Here is an 8,860-nt window from a genome sequence, read left to right as displayed (position 1 = left end):
ATGGCCAGGGGCGTAGCTTTTGATCTGCTCTAGATGGCCAAGTGAATTGGCCCGCAGTGCGAAGCCGCCAAAGACGAAGATCTGTCCGGGGAGGAAGGTCTCACCCTGGACTGCATCGCCATTGATGATCGTAGGAGCCATCGGGCCTGACGGCGACGGCACAGAGGAACTCTCAATAAAAGCACCAATGTCGGTGTCAAAACCGGTGGATCTCGGGTAGGGGGTCCCGAACTGTGCGTCTAGGCCGGATGGTAACAGGAGGCAAGGGACATGAAGTTTTACCCAGGTTCGGGCCCTCTCGATTGAGGTAAAACCCTACGTCCTGCTTGATTAATATTGATGATATGGTTAGTACAAGAGTAGATCTACCACGAGATCAGAGAGGCTAAACCCTAGAAGCTAGCCTATGGTATGATTGTTGATGTGTATGTTGTCCTACGGACTAAAACCCTCCGGTTTTTATAGACACCGGATAGGGTTAGGGTTACATAGAGTTGGTTACAATGGTAGGAGATCAGAACATCCGTATCGCCAAGCTTGCCTTCCACGCCAAGGAAAGTCCCTTCCGGACACGGGACGGAGTCTTCAATCTTGTATCTTCATAGGCCAGGAGTCCGGCCGAAGGTATAGTTCGGCTATCCAAACACCCCCTAATCCAGGTCTCCCTCAGTACTCCTGGTTGTCCCCGACTATGAGGCGCATGGCGGCGTCCAGTTCATCACCAGGCAGGTCCCCTGGCCTCAGGCGGGTCTTGTTTTCCTCTTCTTCGAGCTCCCAGAGGGGGCGCGCGCGAGCCTGGAGTGGGGCAACCCACAGCGTCAAGAAATACCTCAGAAGCATCGCCCCCGTTATCTTGGCTGCCCTCGCGTTGCCTGGCTTCAGGTCGGTCATCATCTGCCCCAACACTGAGGATGCCCGCTCATCGACAAGCTCTGCCTTGGGCCACCCCTTGCCCTGCCGGGGCGCCTCCGTCGGCAACACCAGGCATGGATGGGCGTGCCTGGCGACCATCATGACCCACTTGGGTCGAATGTTGTCGGCTCTCTTCCTGGTGCTCGAGATCGAGTTGGCCTTGCCGCAGGCAATGAAATTAGCGCATCCGGAGGCGTGATCACCACTGACGCGGAGGAAGAAGAAATGGCGCACGGCATCACACCCAGGTACGCCTCACAGTAGTAGGCAAAGATGGACAGGAGGAGGACAGAGTTGGGATGGAGGTGCAACGCCTGCAGCCCATAGTGGTCGAGGACTTCATAAAAGAAATCAGAGAAGGGAGGAACCAACCCAATAGCGACGCTGCTCGAGAAGAAGGGGAAGAAGGTGCTCCCCTCAGGCTCCGGCTCGTCGGACGCAAGCCTAAGCTCCATCTTCCCCCACTCGTTGCTCTCTCCCGCTGTCAGCAGGCGCACGGAGGCGACGCTCTTCTCTGTGACGGTGGGTGCCTCAAGAGCGGGCTCATACCAAGCCGGTGTCGAGGAAGTCTTGACCTTGCGCGGCACCATGAGCGGCAGATGCAGAGCAAGGCTGGGGTAGATCTGGGGGTAGCGGCGGCAAAGAGCGAGAAAGGGGATCTGGAGCGAGGCAAGGAAGAAGCAACGAAGGCAAGTGCTGCTTACGCCAGCCTTTTGTCAGGTCAAGCAGTTGCCGAGGTAGCATGGGGAAGCAGAGATGCCCACGTCCAATCAACCGCCACGCGTCAATCGAGGCCACAAGCTTTTGGGGCCCACAGTGCTCCGTACTTGGCCCTTGGCTTCGCCGCGAAGCCAAGCCCGAGCGCACCTTGGGCCCGGGGGCTACTGTCGGCGTTCTGGGAACGGGGGTCCCCAGACTTGCCTGCCTGCGGCCCGCGGCGTGGCTGAGCCAGCAGGCCGTACGACCCATCTTCACCAACAAAGCATCCAAGAACCTCGCGAGGGTCCAAGCCTCGCGAGGCGGACGATGCAAGGCCTCCTCTAGAGTAGCCTAGCTAGACAGGCTCACGAGGAGCGGAGATATCAAGGCAGGGCAAACCTCACGAGACCCTCGTGACATGAGCCATGACGCATGACACCAGGCGGGCGCCAGCGCGCGCAGCGTCCTTGTTTCCTCTTTGGTGCAAAGGAGGCCAGCGCAGGCGAAGAGTACCGAGGCATCAGGCAAAGGTTGCTATGTTGGTGCAACAAGACCAAGACTAGGAGGACGACAAGACGGAGGTCATCGTGGAGCCCAAGACGGCGTCACCACCAGAGCTTTTAGCAGGCGAAGAACACTTTTGTCAGGATAGCTTGTACTAGATATCCCCCTTCAAATTAGCCCGCCATTATTGGCTCGCTTCCCGCTCGATATTTGGGAAGAGGACCAGGGCCTATATAAGTAGAGCTGGCCACCATAGTAGGGGGGAGATCTCATCTCACCTTAGCTCGATCCAACCCGATCGAGAGCCCTCTCACAAGAACACCTCAACCTCAGGAGGCTGTTCTTCCCTTGTACTGTTCATCATTGGCCCTAGAGGCAATCCACCACAACCACACTGGAGTAGGGTATTACACCACAACAGTGGCCCGAACCAGTATAAACCTTGTGTCTCTCTGTGTTGCGAGTTCGTCGAGTTCGTCCACGAGATCTTAGTGAGCTAGGGCGTAGATTGGTAGGAAGGAAAGACTTTGCGCGCACCCCAGTGTTCGAACCTTAAGGGTTTGCCGGAACCCCACATCCGACAATTCCTCCATAGCCCCCTTGGACAGATTAGTACCATTGTTAGTTATAATGCTATGTAGAAAGCCAAAATGAAGATAACCTTCTTCATGAATTGAACCGCCGTGGCTGCATCACACTTACTAACCGGCTCGGCCTCAACCCACTTTGTGAATTTGTCAACTGCCACCAAAAGGTGTGTCTTTTTATCTTTGGATCTTTTGAAAGGTCCAACCATGTCGAGCCCCTAGACTGCAATTCTTGAGTCGGCACGTGTGCCCAACGTGTGAATTTCTGACAACCGTCACACCTACTGACCAAATCCTCCGCATCAGCGTGAGCCGTCAGCCAGTAAAAACCATGACAGAAGGCTTTGGCTACTAAGGACTTTGAACCGACATGATGGCCACAATCTCCTTCATGGATTTCATGAAGAATTTCTTGACCTTCCTCAGGAGAAACACAGTGTTGAAACGCTCCTATTACACTGCGATGATGCAACTCACCAATGGCAATTTTCATTGATTTAGATCGACGGGTTATCTGTCTGGCCAAGGTTTCATCCTCAGGCAACTCACCCCGGGTCATATAAGCCAGGTATGGCACTGTCCAATCTGGGATGATGTGAAGAGCCGCCACCAATTGTGCCTCCAGGTCTGGAACAGCCAAGTCCTCTTCTGTATAGGCAATTTAACAGAAGGGTTTTGCAGAACATCTAAGAAAGTGTTAGGTGGCACCGGCTTACGCTGAGACCCCAACCGGCTTAATGCATCAGCCGCCTCATTCTTTCTGCGATTAGTGTGCTCCACTTGGTAACCCTTGAAGTGTCTAGAAATGGCATCAACCTCACGGCGATAAGCCGCCATGAGAGGATCTTTGGAATCCCACTTGCCTGATACTTGTTGAGCCACCAAATCTGAGTCACCAAAGCACCTTACCCGGCTTAAGTTCATCTCCTTAGCCATCCGAAGACCATGAAACAAGGCTTCATACTCAGCTGCATTGTTAGTATAGGGAAACATCAACTGTAGCACATAAAAAAATTGTCACCTCGAGGGGAAGCTAAAACAACTCCAGCCCTGAGCCTTCCAATTGCCTAGACCCGTCAAAATGAATAGTCCAATATGTATTATCCGGCTTCTCTTAAGGCATCTGCAGCTCTGTCCAATCGTTGATAAAGTCCACCAACGCTTGAGACTTGATAGCGGTGCGTGGCATATACATCAAACCATGAGGTCCAAGTTCAATGGCCCACTTGGCGACTTGTCATGTGGCCTCTCTATTTTGAATAATATCTCCTAAAGGATCAGAACTAACCACCATGATAGGATGACCTTGGAAATATTGCTTAAGCTTCCAGCTCGCCATAAATACCCCATAAACTAGTTTCTGCCAGTGAGGATATCTTTGCTTGGACTCAATAAGTACCTCACTAACGTAGTAAACCGGTCGTTGAACCGGATATTCCTTGCCAGCCTCCTTGCGCTCTACTACAATGGCCACGCTAACAACACGGGTGTTAGCAGCCACATATAATAATAATGGCTCCTTATCAATAGGAGCAGCAAGGACCGGCGGCTCAGCGAGCTGTCTCTTCAAATCCTCAAAGGCTATATTAGCAGCATCACTCTAGACAAAATCGTGTGTCTTGTTCATCATCTGGTACAACGGTATGGCCTTCTCACCTAGCCGGCTTATGAACCGTCTTAAAGCAGCAATACAACCCGCCAAACGCTGACCATCATTGATACACGCCGGTTTAGCCAAAAAACTGATTGCCTTGATCTTCTCCGGGTTAGCCTCGATACCTCTATTAGAAACCAGAAAACCCAAAAGCTTGCCCACCAGCACTCCAAAAACACACTTGTCCAGGTTAAGCATCATCTTGTAGACCCGGAGGTTATCAAAGGTTTCCTTCAGATCATCTATGAAGGTATCCTTCTCTCTGGACTTCACCACTATATTGTCCACATAAGCATGAACATTGCGCCCAGTCTGATTGTGAAAACAGTTCTGCACACATCGCTAATAAGTCGCCTGGGCACTTTTAAGCCCAAAAGGCATAGACACATAGCAGAAGGCTCCAAACAGAGTAATAAAAGCCGTCTTCTCCTGGTCCTTAACTGCCATCTTGATCTGATGATAACCAGAATAAGCATCCAAAAAGCTCAAACCCTCACAACCCGCTGTAGCATCAATAATTTGATCAATACGGGGGAGAGCGAAAGGATCAGTCGGACAAGCCTTATTTAAGTCCATGTAATCCACACACATACGCCAAGTGCCATTCTATTTAAGCACGAGCATCGGGTTAGCCAACCATTCTGGATGAAAAACTTCAATAATGAACCCGACCGCCAAGAGCCGGGCCACTTCTTCACCAATGGCCTTGCACCTTTCTTCATTGAACCGCCGAAGAAACTGCCTGGCCGGCTTAAACTTTGGATCAATATTGAGAGTGTGCTCAACGAGTTCTCTCGGTACACCCAGCATGTCTGAAGGTTTCCATGCAAAGATGTCCCGGTTCTCACGGATGAACTCGATGAGTGCGCTTTCCTATTTAGGATCCAGATTTGCACTGATACTGAAATGCTTAGACGAGTCGCCTGGGACAAAATCAACAAGCTTGGTTTCATCAGCCGATTTAAACTTTAACACCGGCTCATGTTCTGTGGTTGGATTCTTCAAAGACATCATGTCTACCGGGTCAACATTGTCCTTATAGAACTTCAATTCCTCTGTTGCACACACAGATTCGGCATAGGTAGCATCACCTTCCTCACATTCCAAGGCTATCTTTCAACTCCCATGCACGGTGATAGTACCCTTATGACCCGGCATTTTAAGCTACAGATAAACATAACAAGGTCGGGCCATGAACTTGGCATAAGCCGGCCGTCCAAACAGGGCGTGATACGGGCTCTTGATCTTGACCACTTCAAAAGTTAATTTCTCAGCCCTAGAATCATGCTCATCTCCAAAGGCTAGCTCCAGCTCAATCTTACCCACTGGATACGCCAACTTACCAGGCACTACTCCATGGAAAACAGTGTTAGACGTCTTAAGGTTTTTATCAGTCAACCCCATACGTCGGAAAGTCTCATAATGGAGGATGTTGATGCTACTGCCTCCGTCCATGAGCACCTTAGTGAATTTATATCCACCAACTTGAGGCGCCACCACTAAAGCCAAGTGACTCGGATTGTCAACCTGGGGAGGGTGATTTGACCTACTCCACAGAATAGGCTGCTAAGACCATCTTAAATAACAAGGAACTGCCGGCTCAACAGCGTTTACAGCCCTCTTATGAAGCTTTTGGTCCCGTTTGCACAAACTGGTGGTGAACACATGATACTGTCCACTGTTCAACTGTTTTGGGTTGCTCTGATATCCAGACTGCTGCTGCTGCTGACCTCCCTGACCAGATTGCTGGTTATAGCCACCTTGATTTCCTTGAGAGCCTTGAAAGCCGGAATTTGAGCCGCCGCCCGGGTCGTGAAAACTGCCGCCACCTGAGCCACTGCCCGGCCTATGATTGCCGTCGAACATGTTAGAGTTTTTGAAAGCCTTCATGATCATACAGTCCTTCCATAGGTGATTAGCTGGTTTCTGCTGAGTACCGTGCCTCGGACATGGGTCATTTAATAACTGCTCAAGAGTGGGATGTGACCCACCGGACCGAGGAGGTGGCCTCCCCTTACGCCGTTGATTGTTGCCCTGTGCATTGGCATTAGCCACAAACTCCAAACTACCATCAGCCTTACATTTATTATTGCCTCCTTGATTCGTCAGGTTATGTTGCTGACCCTTACCATTGCCATTCTTCTTTCCCTTCCCTGTCTTCTCCTCGTCAGACTCGGGATCCTTGGTACTATCAGGATCAACGTACTTGACTAGAGCCGCCATCAACTGACCCATGTAATTACAATCATGCTTGAGCCGCCCCAGCTTCTGTTTCAGAGGCGTAAACGGAAATTCTTCTCCAGCATTAAGGCTGCAGAGCCGGCATCCATCTTATCAGATGAATGTATTATGGCCTTGACCCGACGCACCCAATGGGTCATGGACTCACCTTCCTCTTGCTTGCAATTAATCAAATCCACAATTGACATGGGCTGCTTGCATGTGTCTTTGAAGTTCTGAATAAACCGGTCCTTCAGCTCTGCCAACGAACTAATGGAGTTGGGTGGTAGCCCCTTTAACCAAGTGCGGGCTGTCCCATCCAACATCATGGTGAAGTACTTGGCCATTGCTGCATCACTGACCTCCTATAATTCCATGGCCATCTCATAACTTTCAATCCATGCACCGGGCTGTAAATCGGCCGTATAATTAGGTACCTTTCGAGGCCCCTTGAAATCCTTTGGCAAACGCTCATTACGCAGAGCCGGCACCAAACAAGGGACACCTCCAGTTCTCGCGGTTACACCCGCTTCAACAGAAGCCGTCAGATAAACCGGAAAACACAGGTAAGCCGCCCGCTGAGCGGCCTGCTGAACCTCCCGCTCAGCTTCTTGGCGTATCCTATCCTGGTTAACCAAATTGAGAGCTTCATCACGCGCCGGGTCATACCCGCCCGGCTGGTCATGGCGCCGAGTGTTGCTTGAAACAGCTGTTGAATCCATGTGCCGGCTATAACTCGGACTCCGGCTTGGGCGAGGAGTCGAATGAACCCTGTCTCGACTTTAAGAATATGCCTCCTGCTGTGCTAAAGCCATCTGAAGAAATTCTTTGACCCTTCATGTTTCAACCGCCGTCGTAGAGTCGCCCTCCATCGGGAGAGCCGCAATCGTGCCGCGCGGCGATCATGTTCTCCAAAGGGTTAGAGTAATGACCCGGCGGCGTCGATACATAATGAGGTGGAGCAGTATTCATCCGAGGAGGTTCCATTGCCCATGGCTGACCCGGCGTCCCCACCTCGGGTGTTGCAACGTGGTTTACCTCCGGCGGGTTACTGGGGCCTGCACCGGGTCTGCGGAAGAGGTTTCTAGGATCGTATGTCAGAGGCAGACGGAATTGAGCCTTCTGGTGCCTTCTTCTCATGACCTCATTTGATGCGTTCATATTCATCGTAAGCTGGAAAGCCTCGAATTGAATCTGCTGTGCTCGAGCATCCAAAGCCGCCCGCTCTGCGGCCATCCTGACGTCCTCCGCTGCTAGATTTTCCTTGGCTTGTGCTACCTCCTCATGTAACTGTGCCACTTCTGCATCATGTTGATCCTGATCCGCCGGAGTAACCACGGCGGTTAACAGGGCTGTCATCCTATCCATGAGTTCCATCAACACCTGAGCCGGCGGGCGCACAGGGCCTCCTGCCCCGGCTGCTGCTTATCCAGAGGTTATCGTTGCCGCAACCGTAGAGTTTTGAACGATTTGCGTGCCAGCCATGAAGATCCCCGCTCTTCTCGGCGGCTCAATGGGGTCTGGAATACTGCTGCCATCGGAATAGTCCCTGAGCCCACCATCTTGCAGTTGATACAGCGAATCTGTCTCACCTGTGGATGACTCGCCATCAGATTGGACGGCCGTCTCACCACCAGACACAGATCTTTCAGAAAATTCCCCTCCATGGGTGCATCCCATGAAGCCACGCTTCACGACCGGCTGAGCCCGGGCGGGTCTCGCGTGCTGAGCCGTCTCGACGATGTCGGTGCCGATGCCTGGCTCAGGGCCCAGCTCACCAATCCGGCCGATGAAGACGTGGATCCAGCCGAAGGGGACCCAGTACCCGTACTCAATTGAGCCAGCATCGGGGCCCCAACCTGTGTCGTCGATGTAGAGCTTGCCGCGACGACTCTTGGTCATCCGGCCCACAGCGTATCTCTTGAGCCCTCCGAAGTTGCCCTTTAAGAACTCAAATCCATCGTGCGCTGGCCCCATGGTGGGCGCCAACTGTCGTGGAATTGTCACGGCAGATGTCTTAGTGAAAGGACTTAATCGTGGAGCCATCGCAACTACGAAGCTTAAAGGGGTTAAACGGGACAAGGGACGCGAAAGGTTTATACTGGTTCGGCCCCTTGCGGTGAAGGTAAAGGCCTAGTACAGTTGAGATGGTATTGCTAGGTTTCGATGACCAAGGAGCGAATACGCTTAACCTGGCTCTCGATCTGTTGTTTCTTGCCCTAAGCCGCTGCCGGGTCGTCCCCTTATATACACGGGTTGACGCCCTTCGGCTTACAGAGTCCCG

The 8,860-nt window shown here is 52.0% G+C and overlaps 1 pseudogene; it reads left to right on the top strand.

Moving 5' to 3' along the window:
• The first annotated feature begins 1,511 nt into the window (after positions 1-1,511).
• Positions 1,512-8,860, top strand: part of LOC125526422 (uncharacterized) — a 121,472-nt pseudogene continuing 114,123 nt past the window's right edge.

The sequence above is a fragment of the Triticum urartu genome, chromosome 1A (assembly GCF_056163025.1).
Source record: "Triticum urartu cultivar PI428250 chromosome 1A, HENAU_Tu73, whole genome shotgun sequence".
Classification (NCBI taxonomy): domain Eukaryota; kingdom Viridiplantae; phylum Streptophyta; class Magnoliopsida; order Poales; family Poaceae; genus Triticum; species Triticum urartu.
The sequence above is the reverse complement of the archived record's forward strand: the minus strand, read 5'-3'. Positions and strand labels throughout refer to the sequence as shown.